The sequence below is a fragment of the Camelus dromedarius genome, chromosome X (genome assembly GCF_036321535.1).
Source record: "Camelus dromedarius isolate mCamDro1 chromosome X, mCamDro1.pat, whole genome shotgun sequence".
Taxonomy (NCBI): domain Eukaryota; kingdom Metazoa; phylum Chordata; class Mammalia; order Artiodactyla; family Camelidae; genus Camelus; species Camelus dromedarius.
Window position 1 is genome coordinate 110166115 of NC_087472.1, and position 24819 is coordinate 110190933.

The following is a 24819-nucleotide window of genomic DNA, read 5'->3' on the forward strand; positions in this document are numbered from 1 at the left end:
CTCCGCTCCCCTATGTGCATTGGGATTTTACTGGTATGCATTCAATTTATGTATTTGTGTTTTTATAAAATTAAGTATTCAACTCCAGGACGATGGATTATCTCTACATATAGTCAGGTTTTGTATTTTGTACTTAACAAGATTTTACGGATTTCTGCAAAAATAAATTATACATTCTTATAAATTCTAAGTCTTTCTTATTACATTTATGTCTATGAACTAATCATTTCAGCGTAATTATGAGTTGGTACATTTTTTTCATTATTTTCCTAAGGGATTATTATCAACTCCAGAGGGAAAAAAAAATCTATTGATTTGTGCGTGTAACTTGTACTGTTAATTTACCCTGGTAAGACTTGCTTAATTCTGGTTTGTTTTCACTAGTCTCCACAGAGTCTGCAAATAGAGACAATTTTGTCTCTTGATCTAACATTAAAGTAAACTTTATTGTCTTCTTTTGCACTTTATTAAAACTAAACAGAGAATGTTTAACAATAGCAATTAAAACTGGTGTCATGCTTCCATACCCAACTGCGATAGAAATTCTCCAGAATCTATTTGACTGATGATTGTTATTTTAAGTAAATAATGTCATATTTAAGCAGTTTGTTTCAATATCTGTTTCACTTAATATTATTTGTTATTTGTAAGAACTGTTTCATTCATCAAATATCAATATAACATCCACTGATACAGTTACGTAGATTTTTCTCTCAGTTCTTTTTTTCATTAACTGTATTGATACAATAACTGAAATTGAAACTTTTTTTATTCATGAAATAAAACCGACTTGATTACATTATTGGGGGTGTGGCTAGACCTCTGTGACACCTGCCAACATTTTAAGAATTTTTCATCTGTGTTCATAAAGAACACTACTCTATTCTGTTTTCAATTTTACCATCCAATTTTTAAATTAATGTTATACTAATGTATAAAATGAATTTAGACAACCTGTGTATTTTCTATTGAAGGGGGACAGAGTATGCCAGCCCCAAACATGCCACTTTGTAAATTAGGAGTTTAGGATTAACACATACACGTGACTATATATAAAACAGATAAACAACAAGCCCCTACTGTACAGCACAGGGAACTATATTCAATAGCTTGTAATAGCCTATAATGGAAAAGAATTGGAAAAAGAACACACACACACACACACACACACACGAACACACACACACACACACACACGTATGTGTAACTGAATCACTGTGCTGTACACCAGAAACTAATACAACATTGTAAATCAACTATACTTCAATATAAAAAAAAAGGCCACTTTGGCGAACGGATTAATTTAATCTGAAGGCAACTGAAAAGAAGACAAGAAAAACTCTCTGTCCTCCGCCCCTTTGCCTAAAAGCAGGACATACATTTCCAGCTCTCTCTGGGGGAACAAAGGTTAACCCAGAGACAGCGTGAGACCCGCTGAGCCTGGAGAAGACAGGGGAAGACTCTACGTAACAAACGCTACCAAGCAGCCTCGACCTCCAGCCTTCAAGGCTACCACCTCTGTCCTTCCTCCTGCCACTGCCCCACAAAGTCTGTTCTTTGCTGAAGATGCAGCACCAGCTGGAGTGTTCAGCCCCTGCAGGAGTTGCCCGTCTCCCCGGGGCGTCTCCCGTGTAGACACGAGGTAGACAGGTTAGCAAACTCCTGTTGAGATCTCTCTTGTTGATCTGTCTTTCGTTACAGGGCTGCCAGCCAACAACTCAGAAGGGAAAGTTATTTTTCCTCCCTTACACTACTGTCTGGAATATTTTAAACCAGAGCTCTCACACTTCGGCACACGTAAGGCTCGCCTGGAGAGCCTTCGAGATGGCAGACCCCTCCCCTCCCCGACCCCTGCACCCCCGTCTGCAGTTTCCTTCCAGCTACACTTCGAGAGGATTTTCAATCTCTACATGAGAATTGTAAATATGAATGTATTTCTAAATAGTTTGAATTTCTAAATATTTTGGAAGGTCTGTGATACTTCAGATGGTTCAGAGTAATTTTTGTTTTATTTTGTTTGGTTCTGCATATTTCAATGACAAAGGCTATCTCTCCCAAACCATTAAATCATTCAGTATTGTAGAATTATTATTATTATTTGAATATATCCCAAATCCAAGAGTCAGGGAGATGTTCCTCAGTTAATTAATGAAAAGTGACCCATTATTTTCACAAAGCATGTTTTCTGTCCCAAGAATGACAAGATACATAAAAACAGATTTGTGAAACCCAGCATTACCGTAAACTAGAAAAAACAATTCCATAAGTTATCTCCTACTAGGGTTAGTCCGGTCTGGAATCCCACGTGTAGATACACTGACAGGCACACTAAGAAATCCTGAGCCTCATGAGCCGTCAAAATCATCTCCATTGGCAGAACCTACAACCTAAACTCTGGGAGAGATTTTCACTAGGATGGTCCTAACAACCTGCAGAGAGTTTCAGTATGATGGTCCTCTGCAGTCATGGCGCTCAGAAAAACTCTCGCTCTGAATCTGAAACGGACCAGTTTAACTTGGCAATGACGGATGGATTTTCTGGACCCATCGTAATGAACTGTATCCCATTAAATTCTTCCAGGTTACAAGTGGATGCAAATTGTTCCTGTGAATCTTATCAGCATCTCACCCTGTGGGTGTTCAGTGAAGGACTCCTCTGTGATACAACAGCACACACGACTATGGGGAGGGTCTCTAAGGGGGTCACCATGAAAACACAGAGCATTTCCAAAGAAGACTTTGGCAGTCACCCATTACTATCAGCCTCCGACAGGTGACTCACCACCTGGAATTGCACCTCCTGTTTGGTTTGTGAAAACCACCAGAACGGAATTGCTTTGTTTGCTTGTAACTGGAGATGGATCTGAATTGTAAGAAATACAAATGTGGGTTCAAGAAATGTTTGAGAATTTCTACATTGTAGCTTTAAAGAGTCGTTTTCTTTCTACATCCACCCCAAGACCCAATTATCTCTGCTTCTGTTTCTGTCTCTACAGCGACATCTCAGAGACGTCTTTTTGGTTCGATGCTAATTGTGGCCTCTCCTAAAAATCCAGTGCCAATTCCACCTACTTTCCCTTCCTTTTGGAACTAAAATCCCCCAGATCTGCTGAGATGATCTTCCTCGCCGCACCTTAGTTTTCTTTTGCTATTCAATTTGCGCTACAGTTTTTATGACTCTGAATTTCTATCTCTTAATTTTTTTTGCTGCTATTAACAGTTTCCTGTCTAGCTTCCTTTAATCTTCCCTCCATGGTACAAAGCTACTTTTTGGTCAAGTTTTGTAAAAACTTCCTAGATACTTCAAACTGTGTCTGACTCTCTCCAGCTTCCCAATTCTTGCTCTAGACTTGAAATTCTCAAAGAAAGAAACAAAGAAAAGAGAGAGAAAGAAAACGCCCCTGTTTTATGCACATTCCTATGTCATAATCACAGGGTAGAACACATGGTAGGTACTCAACATTTTTTGAATCGTATTGAATCTTGGTGGATTTTTTTCTTTTTCCAGGATGTATTTGCTTCTCCAAGATTCTCATTATAAATCTTTCCTTCTGGAAATTCTCCCTGAATCATATTATCAATCCTACCCTACCTCTGTTCACAATTATTTTAGTCTCTTTCTAGATGATGAAATAAATTTGGACATATCCTTTTCTCAGTTGCTATAGTTTCACGATAAAGATGAACAACACAAGAATTATAAAGAAATTATGTCTTTTAAACGGTACTCTGTGTTTTCTTTAATTGAAATGATGGTTTTTAACAAGCTGTTCTTGTTTACTCATAACTAGTTTGGTAAATAAGAACATTTGTGTTTTATGCCTGGCGGAATAAACTGAATGGAGACAAAAAAAAATTTTTTTATATTCTGAGCATAAGATCCAAGCAACATGCTGCCAAGCCCACAGAACACACACATCATAACACAAGAGACTGATTTCCCCACTTGGACAGGTAACTTAGCAATCAAGACCCACGAAAGAACAATGAAAGGTCACTTACAGCTTCCCAAAATAATAACTATAATAACCACTTACATTTAGTACCTCCAAAAACCAGGAGGTGTAGAAACCATAAATTGGCATTTACTTTGAGGTTTTAAAAACACAAAATGCAGGGCACAGTCTGTACTTTCAACTGTGTTTGCAAAGCTTGTGACGCCAGTCACACCTCTCAGCCCCACAGTGGCTCCGCTGACCATAGCCGGGGTGAGGGCACCTGGCCCAAAGCACATCCCAGAATTAGAATTTTCAGGTGGAGCCAAAGACTCTGTATGTGTCAAACTCCCCAGCCGAGCTTCGGAATCACCTCTGTTTCAAGAACACTATCAGAGCATCAGATCTCAAACCGTTAGCGTCTCAGGATTCTTCACATCCTTACAGGCAACTGAGGATCTCAGAGAGCTTGGGAGAGTGGATCTCGTGTGATGTCACGACAGCAGAAATGAAAATGAAGACATTCCTATACTATTTATGTCAGACACAAATAGCATATTTGTGGGAAATGAACAGATTTTACAAAACAAAATGAAGAAGCAACAAGAGTGACTGTTTCATGCTCTTGCCAATCTCCTTAATACCTGGCTGCCTATCAGACGCCTTGATTCCAATATGTGTTCCTGCTCTCATTCCTTTGTCATATGTTGTTTTGGTTGTAGGCTATGAATAAAACCTAGTCTTGTACAGCTGTGCAGCCGGAAAAGAGCGGAGTGTTGTAATAGCTTTTTTTTCAGAGTACAGTGGACACTCTTCTTTGACACTGCACCCAAACTCTGAAAATGAATAGTTTCTTAGGGATGACTTGAAATTTGGAATCTGCAGTCAGTATTAATGATGTTTTCCTATCCTGTTCTATTAAAATCCATGCGTCTGTCTTGCGTTTTAAGTGGATCTTCTAACCGTCCACGATTCTGTAACAGGGTGCATCATTCAGGTACAAAACCCTGCTTCAGAATGCTATGCAGCTCCTCTAAGGAATGTTCACTCATTGTATCACGTAACATTCAACATCTCACTTGTTAAAGTCACCAGGAATCTTCTCAGAAGAGTCTTGTCGGTACTGGAAGGCTGTCAAACATCATCGCCAGAGACAGTTCCGGTCAGTTGTGATCCTCGGAGTGCCCAGCTCACTCAGGTCACTTCCAAAAGCATGTCTCCCATCCCAAACCCTCAAGCCTGACGTTCACTGAGCAGTCAACTCAAAGTGGAATCCAGTGGGAGAAAAGACTGTCCAGTCTGGCACACAACTCAAATCGTGGTCCAAGTGCCTCCCCTCGGGAAAACCACAACCACGCTATTCGGCTGTCAGGACTTGACACCCCCTCCCCTTTGGTCACACCGGATGTTCAGAAGACATGTATGCCCCAGGGCGGAGGATTAAGACTGTTTCTTACTGCACTGAGGCCATTCGTAAGTGGAACAGGCTTGTGGCAAGCTCCCTACATAAGCAGGGAAGAACAGAAACGACCACTAGCCCAGTTTTAGCATCAGCAAATTGATCTGTGCTGAGGTTCCTGCGATTTTACACCATCAGTACAAAATCCATCCAGCGAGAAAAGGCAAATATTACCTTAGCGTGATTAGCCAAACACCCTAAGAAGGTGTGAGGGCTCCCAGGGGCCCATGAATGACACTCAGTAAGAACCCTCAGCTTAATCTCTTGGGACTGCCCAGTTCCCATTAATATTTTTGACTATGTGAGGTGTGAAATTATTGCCTCATAACTGCTCTCTCATTTGACAGATTTTTAAAAGCGCATGTCTGATGTCTGGAAGGTTGTCTTGATTTATGCCTGGTCTCCATCTGCAAAATTTGCCACAGTCCCTCCAGGCCAGGAAGCATCTCAAGAAAGCAAACCAGGGAGTGCACCATCACCGCAATGCAGCACGACCAGAACGAACAGCGTTAAGCTCTTCTGAACTACACGCTCGTGATTTATCACACAAAGACCGATCTGGGGGAGGTGGCGGCAGACGAGTTGCTTGCCCGGTGAAACTGAATCAAGGCGGGCTCAGGAAAGAGCAGAATGAACAGGCAGCGTGCAAGCCACTCCATCACTCAGTGTCTTCAGGGAGGCTGGTGGTTCCAGGAGAACTCTTAGAACCGAGTTCTAATGATGAATTCAAAGGGGAAAGTTGAACAGGTTCAGAAAAGAGTGAAGGCAAAGCTCCTAGAAGCCCCCACGGCCTCCCTTGTGTGGACTCACAGGTCAGCGCAGCCAACTGACAGCTTGCACAATAGGGAGGTTTTTGCTAGTGGCAACGAATGCGGAAAAGGCTGTTTCCTGTTTTGCCATCCCCGCACAAATGCATCACCAGCCTACACCCCCGTCACGTTCCTGCTCTCTTGACTTCAGAGCACACAGAGACCTCGAGGAACTGTTCCAACCTTGCGCATCCTTACGACGTGAAAGCTTAGATGAACCACGGAGAAGCTGGATTTTAAACAACCTTGGAGATCAGATCTGCTCCAGGTGGCCCTCCGCCCAGACTAAACAAACCATGGTGGCTTTCTCTTTATCTCTAGAATCAGCCCAGAGAAGAAACGGGTCTCTTTGGAACAAACCTGGGCGCTTTCTTCTGCATACGATTAAAACAAATGCCTTCGAGAATGTGACGAAGTATACGGCTCCTTTAAATGCAGAAATGCAAATACATAATTTTATATATAGGGGATTCTTAGACCCTCTGAAGCTTATCCATGATGCCAAGTTAAGAATCTCTAGATGACGGATATGAGGTTGATGTTTATTCCAAAGTTGGATGTCCCCAGAACTCCCTCCTAGCCCAGCCCTGAGTGTATTAGAGCTCTTTTTTTTTTAACTGCAGCATAGCTGATTTACAGTGTTGTGTTCGTTTCTGGTGTACAGCACAGTGATTCAGTTATACATACACATATTCTTTGTCATTATAGGTTTTTACAAGATACTGAATACAGTTCCCTGTGCTGTACAGTAGGACCTTGTCGTTCATCTGTTTTATACGTAGTAGTTTGTGTCTGCCAATCCCAGACTAGGATGTTCATATTAGCTCCTGACGTAACAATACTTAGGAGTTATTTTCTGAAAATTTGAACCCTGGGATACTCAACTTGAGTGCACGTGGATGATGCTTTAAGCACAAAACGGAGCAGGCAAAGCAACCCTGAACTAGCTCAGCGCCCCCCTCCCCCGTCAGTCTGCAGCTTATAATTATGCAAATGAAACCTTGCCTTCTGCGAGATCTCATCATTCACGCCCTGCAGGCTGTCCCTCGAGGACTGTTTATCTAAAGACACTGCCACGTAGGCAGGGCTCTACCCAGCCCTCACCATCCATGGCACTGAGCACACTCAAGAATCATTCAAGGCTCTCGGTAGAAGGGGTTGGTAAAGAGGAGAAGACTCCATGAAACTGCTGACTTGTGGACTATCAGCCGCAGATGCTGCAGAGTTTGAAGACAGCTGCATCACTCCCTTCCAGAAACGGGGTCTAGGCTAAATGATCCAAGGCAGAGTGAGGTCACTGGCTCATTTCTACATCTGGTTCTTTCAGGAGAGTTGTGTCCATTCCTGGAAGAGTGCATGGACACACCATCTGAGGACCACAGAGAATTAGCTCAATGTATCAAGGATGTATGGCTTCTTTTTTTTTTTTCCCCAAAGCAGGAAGCATTCTGATGGTGGTCACAGGAAACTCAACATGAAAAACACAAGAAGATATATGCTATAAACAGACGGGCAATGAATTTCTCTACAAGCTCAGGATTTTTCTTGCAAATACACCTCTTCCACAGCCCGTGCACACTAAGAGGAAAGGCATATTTACGGCCCTAACGGGACACGGTATTGTCCACCACTCTTACCTCAGATTACAAACAGCCTGAGGAAACGGATTATTCTGTATTTGGTGCCGTTATTCAGTTCATTTGACAAATGCTTACCGGGTGTCTTCTCCTAGTTCAGAAATGCACTGGGTATGTAGGTGGATTTGTGCATGGGGGGCTCAGGGAAAGATGGATGGGAGGATAAAAATGCAGGAATAAATACCATAGGGTTAACCCCCCTAACAGACTTCACAGGCCGGCCGACAGGAATAACCACAAAACCGAGTCATTATGCCACAAGGGAGGGATCTTGAAAACGTTGAAGGAGCACGTGTAAGCTGTGCTGCAGAGCCGAGCACCCCACCGACACGCTGTAAATGAGAAGTGAACGAGAAGGGAGTTCAGGTTAAGAGCCAAGATGCATTCCCGCCCTGCAGAAAGTACCACATGAAGTGGAAATCCATACAGAAGACAGTATTGACAGGTAACGGGGACAGCACACTTAACTGACCCTCAGACGAGTCCAGCGGCTAAGTAAGTGGAGCTCATTTCAGGGAAACAAAGGTGCGGTTTCTTACCGAATGCTTTGTGTAATTTAGGGAGCAGGTTATGTCAGTAAACAATGAAAAGAAATAGATGAAATGTTAACAGAACGAGTGCAAAATACGTCAAGCTTTTGACTGAGAGCCACAAACACAGAACCTGACATATTTATGAAAAATACAACACGGGGATATCACTCAAAGGGCAAATTAAGCTCTAATAAGAAACTGACGGTCGAGTCTTTTAAGTCAGTACACTAACATAGAAGATACGAGCATTGTATTCCAGGGTAGTGACCGTCATCTTGAAAGCTGGTTTCCCTTCCACACTATTCCACGGACGTGTGTTACACTGTGTTGTTCCATTCCCACACTTCTGATGGAGGTGCCTTCAAGATTACACCGCTTGGTCAACGTCTCGCCTCCCTGGACAGGCAATGGATGACGCAGGACTTGGTAGCCCTCACGTCTAGCTGACCTGCATGGCTCACCCCATACACGTGCTAAAGGCGACTTTACAGACACAGTCACTCCAACCAACAGATCGTCAAAATGTCTGTGGTACAGAGAGAGTTGGACAAGGGCACTGGGGAGAGGTTCTCTGTACTATCACCCTGCAAAGACCAAAGGGCTGACTTTGTAGAAAATGCCTTTGATCCAGGAAGTGAGCAGGGTTCATGCATTTTTTATTGGTGAATAACTAAAAGCCAGCACTTTCTTTTCACAAAGTCACTGACAAAACCGTCTCAGTCAAAATGGATTCACTTCACCTTGGAGCTCGAGAACTTGTGAATTTCAATTTTCTCGTTGAGGCCATTCTCACCCTCCGTAATCGGATTCGGCCGTAACACAAACTCCCACCAAACCAGAATCCCTCTTTCTCCAGACACTGTCTTCTCTGTGCCATGGTTTCTACTCTTTCTCCGGCTTGTGTCAGCAGAGTGGTGTAGCTGAAGCTGATTCCCCATTTTAATGATTACCAAAATGCTCATTCTCTCATTAGTAAAATGCTCATTAGTAAAATGTGTTATTTACTGGGAAACACAGAGGTCTCCTACTTCAAGCCTCCCTCACGTACAAAGTCCAGACTTTATGACATTGAAACCCAAGCCCACCAGAGGCTCACTTTTCCAACCGTAGGTCTTGAATTTTACTCTCAGGCACCCTAGCTGACAAAACAGATAACAAACTCCCTTCAGAATAGACCATGCCTTAATGCCCTCCTTTCTGGCCTTCTCAGACACAGAATACGTTTATCTCATCAACAGAATGTAACAACTGAATGAGCCTTGTCACTCACAGGAGCCCAATGTGGAATGCCCGTCTTCCCCTCCGGTTTCAGCACTGCGGGAGGGGACAGCTCCACGCCCCACCTTTGATCCTGTCTCGCCAGCCCCTCGGTTCTCAGCACAGTCTAAGACCACAGGGGGCTCATGCCAGCAAGTTAACATCCTGGGGACCGCCCTCAAAGCAACAGGATATAGGAATCAGTGGATAATCACCCCACTCCCCCAGTTCATATGCTTCTTTACCAAAAGATTTTACCAAAAATGTCTAATCTCAATGGCTTTTTGTAAGAGGTTGACCTTTAATGTTAGCGGTAGCGTGCTTGGCTAAATGGGTACAGACTCAATGCCCTCCTGGCCTTTCTTTTTATAAAGAAATTCAACAGAAGCATGTTTTTCCAGGTACCTGTTCCGTAAGCGGTGTTTCAAAAGTCAATAGCTGGAGATTTGGGGTGACTCTATCTGGAGGCCAGTTAAATAGGAAAGCCAGTTCCACTGTAATTTTATCTGCAGAAGCAGCTGGAACAGAAACAGAAATTGCTGTCAAACACAGGAGATTGCTTTCGTGCAATTTCTCTGTTTTATGTTCAAAAAGCGTTTATTTTCAGAAACGCTGTCTGTCCTCTCCTTTCCGAGGGCTCAAATGCCCAACGTGCGCTTCAGTCTCTCTTTGCTTAAACGGCCTCAGAATGAAACTGCACAATGCCTTGCTACTTCAAAGCACCCAGACCCCGCGCGGGTGTAATTTCTGGAGAGACCAAGGCGTGTCTCTTAGAACAGACGATACCAAAGGGCCTTCACAGTTTCTCAGGGAGACCCGGACGGCACAGCGACATCACACGTGTCTACCCAGACTGCTTCATCTTCTGTTCCCTTTCTTACAGATGCCCATAGGTAAGAAAACCACATTACAAGGGAGAGAGCCTTCAGCGGTGTGTGTCTAGGATCACATGAGGCAGGAGGATCAAAACCCAGACAAAACAACCCCACACAAAGAACTCCTGGGGTTTTAAATACACGGGTGTTCACTGGGCACCACTTAGATGTAGCAAATTGCAGAGCAAAAGCTTCTATTCCGCTGTACGGATTTTCCCTGCATCTCTGAAACCATCTGATAAATGTCTTCCAATTGCTACAAGAATCTCCCTGGGACGGTATTAGAGGTCACCCTCAGAACTTGTGTCTATACAAAGTCACCTCTGAAGCCCAGTGTTCTGCACCCATGTCTCTGCCTCGCTGACTGACGTTTCTGTTCGGCTTTTCAGATATACCAGAGCCAGGGGGCGGGGAAAAGAACAAAAACGGACAACGCTGGGCCACTCAATAAATGGGCAGAGACCAGTGAGTCACAGAGCATCTGGGCAGGCATCTCGAATGCATTTGCAAAGCTCCCAGCTTCAGTATTTATCGAAGACGGCAAAGAGCAGCTACTAATTCGCTATGGCTAATAATCTAAAAACACAAGGTGAGCCTGTCATATAATTAAAGACAAGAGCATCTTTAGATAATTGTCTATGGGAGGGAGATTCTGTGGTGTTTTTGTTTTAGGCATTATCGATGCACTGCAATTACTCCTTCTGGGTCCTTGATTTTGCGCACATCTTGAAAGAAGCAAAGTCTATTTTTAGAGAGGGGCTCTTGCAAGCTATGGTGGAATTCTAAAATGCATGCAAATTTGGCGTTTCACCTTAATCACCTCGAGAGTCAGCAGCCACTTCCAAGGTTCTGCTGATTAGCAAACGATCTCGAATAATTATTATTTCATCTACAATTACAATGACTCGGAGCCCTGGCTTCCAGCCCAGCGACTGCACTGCCTTCAACCCCTGGTCTGCAACTCTGGAATCAGGCCACATCCTGCAGCCCAAATGAGCAGTGACCCCACCTCTGTGTAAATAAATCTCCATCAACTCCTCTTTCCTTTATGAAACTGCAAGCCAGGATCTCTCGATGGATGACGGCAAGACAAGAAGGAGCATGAAACCAGCACAAAGGGTCTGTGATGTGAAGAGAAAAATCACCTGTGTCCTCATTTGATTTCTACCCCTTCCCCTCACCAGAATATACCTTTTCTAACCCACCGCTGTGTGTGTTAACTTTCCAAATCCACACTGTCTGACTGAAGTCAGAATCCTCAAAACACTCAAGGCAGTGTTTTGAGAAAATAATTTTGAAATAATTACAAGGTAAGATGCCAGTAGAAGAGTGCATATTATGAGCGTAATGCTTTGTTAGGTAAAGAAAAGACCAAAAGGTCTATCTCACACTCAGGAGGAACAAACTGACCCAACGTAATAGTGTAAACAATGGGGCATGTGATTTAAGAACTGAGACACTAACATTAGCTAAATGTGGTAAAAGTGAAACCACTGTGGCCAGGATGGGTGGTTTGTCATTTTAAAAAAAAAAATCCCTTTTAAAAATAAATGCTTAATTTCTTCTGTATAATACGGGAAATGATATTCAATATTTTATAATAACCGTTCATGAAAAAGAATATAAAAACCAATATGTGTGTGTGAAAAAGAATATGAAAACAAATACATGTATGTATATGCATGACTGGGACACTGTGCTGTGCACCAGAAACTGACACACTGTAACTGACTGTACTTCAATTAAAAATTAATGCACAGAAATAAAAACAAATGTTTGTTCCAGCTGCAGTGCAGGAAAAGAAAGGGCAGCACCCTAACTCCTGGTAGGTACATCATGGTATCTGTCGAAATAATTAAAGTGAGCCTGCAACCCACGTTGTGAATCAACTACACGTCGATAAAAAATTAAAAAACAAACAAACAAAAAAGAATACTAAAAGCGAATGAAAGAATGTCTGCCTGTATGAAGGGCGACTGTGAAAACTGGGAAAAGATAAATAAAGGCAGTTCAATGAATTCCCTTCCAGAATCCTCTGGGCGAAGAAGGAAGGGGTGTCTGCACTGATTACATTTTTCAGCAAAAATTTAAAATTCTTCCACACACTTTCAGGGTCCTGTGTGGTACAAATCCCCAACTTCCATTCCCGCAATCCTATTCTCCTGACAAAGGGTGCTTAATACTGAGAGGGGCGTCTTGGATGCAGCTCCCAGGCTTACCAGAGCTCCAGCAAATACCTTTTACATCATGAAAATCCATCTTCCCATTTGTAAAACGCGCACAGTAAGCTTCACCTGCAGGAACTGGGGCATAAGGATTAACGACAGTTTTCTATAAAGTCCTTTTAACACAGGTTTGCCGACCAAAAGTAGCTCCATCATTAAAGCCACCTGAATAAATTCCTCCTCAACTGGGTCAAGTGACTTTAGCAATCCTGACAATATGTTATCTCTTCTTTGCGTGAATAACTAAACGGTTTGGTTACAGTGCCCTTTTCTGCGAAGTCTTTGTGTTTTTTTCCCTTATCTGCATGTAAAGGGAAAACATTTTGAACTTCTCCTGAGAATGTGCACGAACCACTTTCTAATACAGGGAACATAAGTTTTCCTCATTTAATACACTGTGCTGTTTGTTACACTGACAAGTCACATGTTTATTAACAGAAAAATGCGGGGGGCTGTTTCAGTTTTCTTCCATACAACTGTAGTTTCTGGAAAGTTTAACACTCTTCAGCACTCTCAGTATTTCTTTCCATGGAAAGATGTATTCAGACAAGAAATATCAATTGAATATTGAGTAATAAATTCCAGGTCATCCAGCAACTGGATTTGTAACAGTGTGCTTTCAGCAATCTCCTTTCAACATTAAGGTTCAAAAAAATATTATTTCATGTAAAATTCCAAAAGTTCAATTCGACCCTTGACTACAAACTGGCCCGTGTACTAGAATAACATAAAATGACTGATTCCAAAAACTGACAAAGCATGATTTTTAACTAATTATTTATGGGGTTGCTTAAAATAGGGACAGCAGATCCTAAATGGGTCCCCCGAGCCTAGCATCTTGCCATGCAAACGTGTTTCTATTAGGCAAATTTTCCTCAATTCAGAGTTTAAGGGGGAGGAAAAAAAAAATCACTTGGAATTTTGCAAGCCCTAATTTTACAAATAAGCACTCAAGCTCAGGAAACTGTTTTGCCTGAGGCTCTAAGGAGGAATAGGGGCTTTTCAATGAGAATCCAACTTACAGGAGAATCTATGAGCTTTTCGGAGGTAAGAGAGGTACCGTCATTAATTCCAGCAGAGGTTAGTCAACCAGGTTTGGAACCTTCTTCCACCCTGAGCTTTCACGGGTTGCTTTGCTCCCCTCCCGACAGCATAAAACATTTCATTACTGGTCACGGGGGTCTCACCACCATCTCTGCTCACCGCCCAGCTGAACTCAGAATCAGGTAGGACCCTAACTCGTTAGTATCTGACCCAAATTACGCTCTCATTTCGGTGCAAGATAGATTCGTTCTCTTCTTTGCTAGACGAGGTATACTGAGCTAATTCAAGGAACTCATAATTTGGGTGAACTGCTTTTTTTGCCAGCACTCTTCACTGGCAAAGGCTACTTTCAGATGTAGAAAAACCACTGGTGAACAACTCTTCAAGTGCTGAGATCCCGCATCAAACTGATTTAGAATCTACATCAAGAATGGAATAGTCAATAAAGCGCTTCTCTTACTGAAACAGCCCCACTTGTAATAAACCACCATCATTGCAACGGAGTCTTAGGTTTGCTATTCTTGGTGGAATGCTCTCACAAGTGGCCGTATCGTATAAAATAAGATGTCGTCTTAAAGCCTTTTTATAAAGATTAACTTGCTCCGGGCATTACACAACCTCATCAATGCAACAGGAAAATGACTTTTTACTGAAAAATCTTGCTCTTTGCTCTGTTTGAACGTTTCCTAGCAAAACCAGGAAATCCAACGGTGAGAAATAGCCGAATACGACAAAGCATGTCTTTCTTTAAGCGTGAGGAAGGGTAAGAACTTGCAAAGGAAGCGATGTTTCCTGTATCCTCATTACTGGAAACAGAATCTGCCTAAACGCAACACTGAGGCTTCCTGATGAAGATGAGGTCAATCTTCTGCTGCTAAATAATCATCAGTCATAGCCTGTGTACACAGTTGGGCTGGTAAAACAGAAAAGCAAAAAGCTAAAAAATTAAAAAAAAAAAAAAGTGAGGTGGGGGAAAATAGTTGGAAGTACCATCTCAAGGTCAACAGGTGGAAGGACTGATTCTAAAATACAACTCAACATAAAACAGCATGAAGGTCAAACTTGAGAAAGAAGGTCATTTTCCAATGTGATCAACCTATTTTTGTTTTGAGGCCAACAAATACAAATATTTTTTGACTAAATGGAAAATGTAAAAATCACGACAGAGTCCATGTAAGTGTGGGATATAAAGTAAGTTCTGATCATCTAGTTAAGGACGAATAGTCTGCAAGGGAGATTTTAGAAGCGATATATATTATCCATGTGGCCAGTCTGGAATTCAGATACTAACTCACGATGGAACTTCTGGTTCAGTCCAGGGACAGCAGCCACACATTTGCCTACCTTCCCCGTGGTAGGCTTCTGAAATAAGTGACATTATAGAAGATAAATGCCAATTTCACGGTAGGATCAAGGATCAAAAAGATCGAAGGGTATCGCCAACTTCCCACAACATTTTTAAAGAGAAATGAGACTACACAGGTAGACAAATGACAACTGAACCTTAGCAAGTGATGTGTGTAGGACCCAGAGAGATCACGCAGCTGGATTCATGGGGACCTATGTGTGGAGGTCTACCACACAGGCCCCCACACCTCGAGGTGGCCATGGAGTGCCTGCCAGCTTCTGTCCCCAGCCAAAGCCCCAGACCCGCTTCCTAAATTATGACGGATTTTCACAGAGGAGCCCTTCATTCAGCTGTGGATGCAAGAACAGAAGAAGAAGAAAACCAAGGTGACTGGAGATCACTCTGTGGACACAGAAAGTGAACTGAAAGGAAGACTTACCAAGGAGCACAACGCACGGGGTCCTCCCCTCCCAGAACGAAGTCGACGTTTCTTTTGTTTTTGTTGGGATCCTAAGAGTGCCCGTGTGACCCCCTTGTGCCCTTTTAGAAAAATCTGTCTGCTGACAGAACCTGGCATCTCCACATTTATGAAAGAAATCCATTAGAAGCAGAGCCATACAAAAATAAAATTTCTTCTGTATAGCACAAGGAACTATGTTCAGTACCTTGTAATAACTTTTAATAAAAAAGAATATGGAAACGAATATATGTATGTATACGCATGACTGGGACATTGTGTTGCACACCAGAAATTGACACATTGTAACTGACTATACTTAAAAAAAAAAAAGAAAAAACAAAACAAAGCCACACAGTGGGAAAGCAGTCACTGTAGCCCCGCCACGAACTCAGTCTCTTATTCAGTAATATACACAGTTAAACAAAAAAGACCAGCTGGTAGAAAAACAAACGAGTGAGCAGGATAAAAAAAATACGCTTAAGTCACGATCAAGACAGTAAGGAACAACGTAAAAATATACAAAACAGGTGTAACAGAAGAAATAAAGAAAGTCCTCTAGGAGCCTGATTCGTACCTTCGGGGGGATTCCTAAGGATGTTCGTAGAAAAGTGACATGTTATTTTAAAAAATGGAACATGAATGATAGTTACTAGGTAGTTCATAGAAAGTCACATTACAGAATGAACATGCCCAAAGAACAAATTTATGATCCGCAGGATAAAACTGAGTAAATATTCCAGAACCTACAGCAAAAATTACAAAGAAAGAGAAAGTAAACTGAAGGGCCGCAGAGGCGAGATCAAGGAAGGAGCGTTAAGAAGCTCATAGGATTTCCCGAGGAGGGAATTGAGAAACTAGGGGGAGCGACGATAAATTAAATCAGAGAACAACTCCAACATTTGGAAAGCGATGATCGTGACTTGGGGTTGAATGGGAACAAAGCAGCTTAAAAAACAAAACAAAACAAAACAAAAAACAGCCACACACAACACATTCTGATGAGTGAGAGACCCGAATGAGAAGGATGAAAAGTCCAAAGTCCAAAAGCTTAGAGAAAGAGAAGGAGATAATGTTTCTTAGAAACACATCTCATCACATCCTTGGGGACGTGAACTCAGAGAGCCTACGACTTCAAAGTTCTGAAGGGAAATGTCTCTGCACCACGGTTTTATATCCAAACGATTAAACAGTATCAGAACTTTCCCCCAGCAATCAAGGTTCTCATCATGTTTACTGCACATACACTTCCTCTCATAAAAGCATATCCTTTGGGATGTGTTCCAGCAAAACAATTTCAGTGCAGGGAGAGATAAAACATTCAAAGAACAGTGCAACGGATATCCAACAAAGCAGTGCAGAAGGACGACTGACAGCACTGGCTCTGGGTGCGGGGAGAGGAAGGGGCTCGTGGCATGCTCTTCCCGCAGAACAACGGCCCTGCCTCTAATCTAAATGGCTCTGGTGGGACCGGCAGGTGTAGGTCCCCACGTACCTCCCATCACCTCCCCCAAGCCCTGTTAGGACTCTCAGCTACAGGTGTCCACCTGTCTCCCAGCCACAAGGAAGCTCCTGAGAGCTCGCCCTGGCTAATCACAATGGCTCATTCCTCTGACACGTTCACCTGTCCCACAGGGGGTCCAGCACCTCGGCAGGTCTAGTACGTGTCCTTCGGAGAAGTTCTGCGTGTAGAAGCAGAGAGTGATGTAAAGTACCAGACTGTGTGCACCCCAAATATTCTTAACTGGCATTTGGATTTTTTTTGAGCTCATTATTTTGAGAAACAGCAGTCAGGGGAGAAGCCCTGAGGACAGAAAAAGTTACCCTTTTGAAAGGGAAGCTTACAGTTTATAAAGGAAATCTCCTTTTGTCAGGGTGTCTCCCTCTCTGTGCCAGGAGGAGAAGGACGTCCCTACATCACAAAGAAATCTTATCAGGCAAAAAGGCACCAAGTCAAATCTGCATAATGAACCTTGCCTTTGTTTACTGTAGTTTCCACAGTAACCCCACCATAGCTGCCCCACCACACACACAGACACACAGACACACAGACACACACACACACACACATTTCTCCTTCCTTACCTTTAGTTGAAGACAGTATTTAAGCTGGCGGCTTAGTCTTTATCAGTGAATTACTCATTTTTGCTGGTTATCTCCCACGTACACGTGAGGTAGTCATGTTAATAAACTACTTGCTGACTTCCATGACAACGGGACTCAGCTGAGAACACACTCAGAAAGGTAGAGGGAAAATGATATTTCCTTTTCTGATTAAGCTGGCTTGACAGAGGCATCTGTCTCTGGCCACCCGCAAAGACTCCTCCGATCTAAACATAATAAATTATAATGTGGTGTGCTTCGATAGGTACCTCTGAGGTAGTTGCGAGCAGACGTTTGCTCATCCCATTTTCAAACAAAGAGGTTGCATTTCTCTTTTACACACACTATCCTTTAAGGTATTTACTAATCCCAGGGAGCTAGAGAAATCTGCAGCTAAGAAAACTGCAGAGGAAAAAAGACAGCTGAGGGGAGCATGAAGATTCAAGACAGATTATCAAGCAGGACCAGGCTCCCAAGAAAAGAGATGAGAGCTTGAAAGCAAAGGTGTCGTGCGAGCATCCTTACCCACCGCAGGGCAGGGCAGAGCTGCAAGGATACACACAAAAAATGTAGCCCTTTGTGATGAAAATTGATACGTCCGTGAATAAGACCACTGCCCCCGACACACATGGTGACGTCAGCGCTGGGGGGGGCAGGGATTTGTAATGCTGGACAACCCCTCCCACCTAGGCAGCTGTGTTCACACAGCAGGGGCTCCACCAACACGTGTTCGAGGAATGAGGCACATCGGATTCTCAGCTAATGCTGTATTTCCCATCAGGCAACTCCTAAGTTCTCCTACAGACAAACCCCCATAGCTTGAGTTGAAGGGATCTAGAACACGCCACCCCAAAATATGCCTGTTTGCTGTGCAAGTTCCTCTGAGCTAAAGGCAATCAGGAACAGCAGACTCACGGAAAGCTCTCTGCCTTCCCTACCGGCCTGCTCATCGAGCATACAAGTTTCCTCTTCGTAAAGGAAACTTATACTTACACGGCAGTTTCCCATTTGCAGAGACGTCTCCAAGCCAGGAAGAGAGCTACTCCCAGAGACAATTCTGACCACCCAAGAGACCCTTATCTGCATAAGGAGGACCCTTACTGCCACACATTTCCCTCCCCCTCCTCCCCTCCATAAGGATGATGCCTTTGATGAAGGCTTTTTAAACCAAGAGGCGGCAGGACCAGCTTGCGAAGACACAGTCACCCTGCCAAATACATCGCATTTGCCACATGTTTTCCAGAGAGGATGGCTTTAGATTGGGGAACCAAAGAGTAAAAAGGAAACCGTAGCATGAGGATAATACTAACAATGAAGAGGAAGGGGGGGGGGGTGGATGGGGAAAGGAAAGGGGAGGAGGGAGTGGGGGGAGGAGGGAATGGGGGCAGGGGCAAAAAACTATATATATTTTTAGTATCTTTATTTTCTTGCTGGTTTCATTTATTTATTTACCTATTTTTAACTGAAGTATTCCAAACATTTAACATTGTATAAATGTAGGGTCTGTAACATGTTAATTTGATACATTTGTATATTATCTGATTGCCATTGTAGCAAAAACTGGCACCTCTATTATGTTCCGTAAATTAATCCCTTCTTTTTAGTGGTTAGAATAATCGAGTTGCAATTTCTCAGCAAGTTTGGTGCTTGTCATACAGTTTTGTCGTCTATATTCATGACACGGTGCATTCGATCTCTAGGGCTTATTTACTGCTGGTTGCAACTTTGTTATCTTGTGTGTGTTTTAGTTTTTTTGTTTTTTTTTTACTTTTTATTGAAGTACTGTCAGTTTACCATGAGTGATTATTTCTGGTATACCGCACGAGAAACCGTACTTCTGATGGAGCAAATTTTGACTTCCTTGGCTCAGAGGAGCCAAAAAAGGAAACAGAGGACAACAGTCAGCTCAGAATGATGTAAACATGGAAGGAAAAAGAAATAGTTCTGCGTATTAGGGGAAAACAAGTTTTCCCATGAAGGGAAAACTTAGAGACTGCTCTGGCTGTCTCCAGAGCGGGCCCACATTCTAGTCTGGACGAGAAGGTGAATTTAACGTTCATACTCAGATGCATAAAGGTGTATAATTCTTGCATCAAGGTTATTCACTTACATGTTGAGTTTCAACATAAGTGAAATGAGTAGAACTCTGTCCGGTCAGTGCATTTTACTAGGAACTAGTGTTTCTGCACAAGTGAGAAAGCCAGGCTGGACGTCCGCCTCTTTTGCAGGTAACATGGGAGGTAATTACTGCTGGGAATGAGGATTTTTTTTTTTTTTTTTTTTTTTTTTTTTTGGTTTAGGGCCAGTCTGGCCTGGGTTTATTTGTCTGTTTCATCTTAGTATATGATGGGTTCATTTCTGGTACACGGCATAGTGATTCAGTTATACGTATATATATATTCTTTTTCCTATTCGTTTTCATTATAGGTTATGACAAGATATTGAATGTAGTTCCCTGTGCTCTACAGGAGGACCCTGTTGTTTATCTGTTTTCTGTATAGTAGTGTGTACCTGCAAATCCCGAAATCCCAAATAAAATACTTAGGAATAAACCCAATGAAGGAGGCTATGGGATGGGGGGTCGGGGGGCGTGGTATGGCGTGGACGAATATTTTTAAAGGCAGTAATAGCAGATACTGACTTTACGTCCTTTTATTATGAAAGTTGAAGTGGAGAGACAAATGGGCTGTGTATGGGATGACAGAGCCAGAGGCAGCTTGTTTTCTCTTTCCTGGGACCAGGAGAGCCCTGCACGGGTGTAACTTCCCACCCACAAGGCCAAGGAGCCACGCTGTGACCAGCAACGACACACAGCGTCCACTGGAGGCCAGCACCCAGTGCAAGAGGGCGCGCCCCACACTGAGCCTCCACAAACACTGCGACCCTCCCTCGGGTACCCCGTGCCCCTTCCCCAGAGCACCAGTCACTGCCGGCCCAACACACCTCCCCACGGGATGCCAGGACCCCAGGCAACACCTGCCCCACTGCCTGACTGTCCCAGGCTGCCCGGTGCGACCCTGGGCTGTCTACCTGGGAGTTCCACAAAAGAATAACCAGAAAATGACTGCCAGCATGCCGTTCAGAGAGAAAAGGAAGTTGGCAATTTTCAGACTTTTTTCTGGGTACATATGCATTCTGTGTGGAAAATGTAAAAAGACGTGGCATGTAGACATACGAGGTCTAACACTAAGCTCATCTTCAGGGAAGATCTCAGTAACTCTCCTCTTTGCTGTCAACTCAGAATTTAAAGCTAGAGTTACAAAACAAACAAAAATCAATGTCCTCAACGCCCATTTCTTGGAAAGTGACACAGGTATGTAAGTGGTACAGAAGTGGCTTTAAGGATGACCCGTTTAGACCCTGGATTACTCCCAACAGTGAACATCGAAAACTGGAAAAGGCACTGCTGTTGTTCACAGTGTACGTACCTAAATCATACATCCACCTATGCACCTGTACGCATGCAAAGCATTGCATACCATACAGAAAACACATTACATCAAAAAGCAATATAATGTTCTATATATGCATCGTTATACAATAATAATATATAGTAACTTGTAACACTCAAAATCTCTATATTTAAAAAATATATTAATATATCATACATTGTAACGTACGAATATCACATGATATATACCCTACATTTCAGTTTATATTTTAATACACGTGTATTTCAGTGCGAACCTCAACTCTTAATACCTTGGCCAAGAGCTTCTTAACTTTGACAATTTTCGTATGTAACTGAATTATCCTCCATTTTTCTCCCTACGCAGAACCAGTATCTTTTTCTCAGCACTTTAGCTAATGGGAGTCACAGAAATGAAAGGAAAAAATTCTAATAAAAGTGCCGTATTTTATTTTTAGTAGTTCTACAGTGTAGAAAACTTTAAATCCTCTCTGAAGTTTAAGAAAGGTCTTGCAGTGGCCTTCCCTGACTTCACGTCCCTACGATGTCTTCTTTTTTGGGTTCTGAACAAGCAGAGTTGATACTTTGCACCAAAAAAAAAAAAAAAAAAAAAAAAAGGGCAGTGTATTCACCCTCCTTGTTCTAAGGACATTCAATGACTCTGTAGATAAGTTTAAAAAATTCATATATCCTTGAGGAAGCTCTTCCCATGACAGAATGAAGGAGATGTATTTTAAGTGGGGAGAGAAGGAACTGCAAGCCACCAATGTCATAAAATTATGTAAATATCTGTTAAAATTCAGGCACAGTGAATGAACAGTCTGGATTAATGCACAACACATTCTGAAGGTCTCTTTGGCAGGTAGGGGAGAAAACATCTCTTTCCTTCCTCCTAGGTTCACAGCCCATCTCTGAAGCCCTTCACTGGTAGGATTTATGGCTAGTCCTTTGTAAACTGAGAAATGCCTAGAGAGTAAGTTTCCATGGAAAGGCAGGGCCAAGACGTGGCTGTCAGACGGTTTTCTCACACTCACAAATTCACTCCAGCTGAAGCCTGCATCCTAAGCATGGGTGTCGATAAGAAAAGACGTGGGAGTGGCTGTACGTCCATCACTCCCCCACCCCCAATTCAGACCTGGTTTAGCCTTTTCCAAGGAGGAAAATCAGAAAATTAGCAGGTTTTGAATAGGAAATTCCCCCTGGAGCATCTTTCTTTTACTTTTTTCATTAACATTCAACTGTACCTGAAATCATCCTATTTTGCTTGTTTGCCTGCCAGTCGACTCAGCTCATCTCCCCTGCAGGAGGAATTTGTTTTTGTTTCCATGACCTAGCCTGACCCTCCACCCAACAAGTGACCTCAGCATTTGATTCCCATTTTTTTCTGATTAGCAACTCACCTCTAGATTCTGATGCTTGCTGCTTTTATATTTTCCAACATAACTAACATTTGCACTACTTACAATAGCCAAGACATGGGAGCAACCTAAATGCCCATCAACAGATGACTGGATAAAGAAGTTATGGTATATCTGTACAATGGAATACTACACAGCCATAAAAAAGAATGAAATAATGCCATTTGCAGCAACATGGATGGACCTCGAGATTATCATACTAAGTGAAGCAAGTCAGACAAAGACAAAAACCATCTGATATCACTTACATGTGGAATCTAAAAAAAAAAAAAAAAAGGATACAAATGAACTTATCTACAAACCAGAAATAGACTCTCAGATATAGAAAACAAACTATGGTTACCAAAGGGGAAGGAGAGGGAGGGATAAATTAGGAGTTTGGGATTAGCAGATAAACACTACTAAATATAAAATAGGTGAAAAATAAGGACCTACTGTACAGCACAGGGAATTATATTCAATATCTTGTAATAACCCATGATGGAAAAAAAAACCTGAAAAAGAATATATATATATAAAGCTGAATAATTTGCTGTACACCTGAAACTAACACATTGTAAATCAACTATATTTCAATAGAACTTTTTTTTAAATAACTACCACTGTCCATGTGCCAAGCATTATTCTAACTGCTTTACAGCTATTAGCTGCTTTTATCCTTCAAACACCCCCCAGGATGCAGCACCACCAGTTCACATTTGAAGACACTTAAGAGCAAGAATGCAAAGACTCGCCCCAATTCACACATCTAGGCGAGGGCCACAGGAGAGTTGACATCTGTGATCTGGAGAACTGAGAGTCCCAAGAACTTTCCATGCCTTCACCCCTGAGCCTGTGAATATGGCAACAGGGACTCTGCAGAAATAATTAAGATTACTAATGAGTCGACCCTAACTAAAATAGGGAGCTGATCAAGGTAGTCTCCAGGTAGGTTCAATGCGGTCACACAAGTCCTTACAAGCAGAGATAGAAGAGGAAGTCAGAGACATTCAAAGTACAGGAAGGATTTGGTATGACACTGCTAGCTTTGACGATGACGGAGCTTGAGCCGAGGACTGTAGGTACCCTGTAGAAGACACTGACCCCTGACAGGAAGCCCACAAAGTACCAGGGGCCTCAGCCCTACTCTCCCATGGACATGAATTCTACCAATAAAACCTGCATGAGATGAGCAGCAGAAGCTCGCCTAGTGCCCGCAGGGAAGCCCGCCTAACACCTTGACTTCAGATGTGTGAGACCCAGCCGAGCCCACCAGGACTTCTGAACTTCAGAGCTATGGGATAATCAGCTGAGGCTGCTGGATTTGTGGTCATCTGTTATATGACGGCAGCAGTAGAAACCAGACACAAAATGTAAGCAAATCAGAAGCAGAAGTTTGGGGTGCTTCTACAACCCACACCTGGATACTGAGACAGACAACTTGAGGGCTCCTGGTACTCAGCTCTTACCTCTTCATCTTTGCCAAAACATCCAGTACCCCCCTGTATTCATCTCCTCATCCCCAAGCATGTCCCTTCTCCCACATTCTCCATTGCCTAAGCCCAACCCCTTCGGTTAAATGTTTGCAAACGGGGGGGGGGGGGAAACATGGAAATTTCTAACTTCACTTGCTATCTTGCTTCCTTCCGTCACGATTAAGATTAAAACCTCACACTCCATCATCTTGTCTCCTTAGCCCCTCTGTCCTTGATATTTCCCAAAATTGATAGATTCTGCTATGAATTTTTATGCTGGTCTTCCAAGTGAATCATAACCCAGCAATTTCCTTGTCTGGGCATCTCTCGCTTTATTCCTTCTGCTTTCATTTCTTCTACACTTCTGTGAACGCAACAGAAGTATTTGAGATAAATATATATGAGCTGGAGAGATACGGATTAAACGTATGTGTCTTATTTCTATAGCAGATGTCAGCTGACTTAGAATAAAATTCAAGCTCCTTACCACGACCTCCACGGACCCTCATAAACCAGTACCCGTGACCTCACGGATGATGACCCACTCCATCATGCTTCCCACGTTCGCCTTCATCCACTGCTAACCAAACTACAGCAGCATCCAATGCCCGTTTGTTGAATCGACTTGCTTACCTAGGATGGGCGACACTGGGATTGTCACCCCTCCCAGGGGCTCTGTCGGTCTTAAGAGATTCTTTCATTTTCATAACTTGGTCAAGGAGGAAATGGCCACCCTTTGGGCCAACAATTCTATGAACCCCAGTCACCTGGCATATAATATTTGAGAACCAGGAGAGTTTTTGTAAGGCTTTTGGGTTATCTCAGCTTACTAACAGAATCTTAAAGATACACATCAC

The 24819-nt window shown here is 42.7% G+C and overlaps 1 long non-coding RNA gene across 2 annotated transcripts in view; it reads right to left on the reverse strand.

The window, feature by feature from the left end:
* Nucleotides 1-9831: 9831 nt before the first annotated feature.
* Nucleotides 9832-24819, reverse strand: part of LOC135320214 (uncharacterized) — a 33991-nt gene continuing 19003 nt past the window's right edge. For both annotated transcript variants that reach the window (XR_010379458.1, XR_010379457.1), the window contains one exon: nt 9832-10147. This is a non-coding gene — a long non-coding RNA (uncharacterized LOC135320214). The remainder of the gene's footprint in view (nt 10148-24819) is intronic.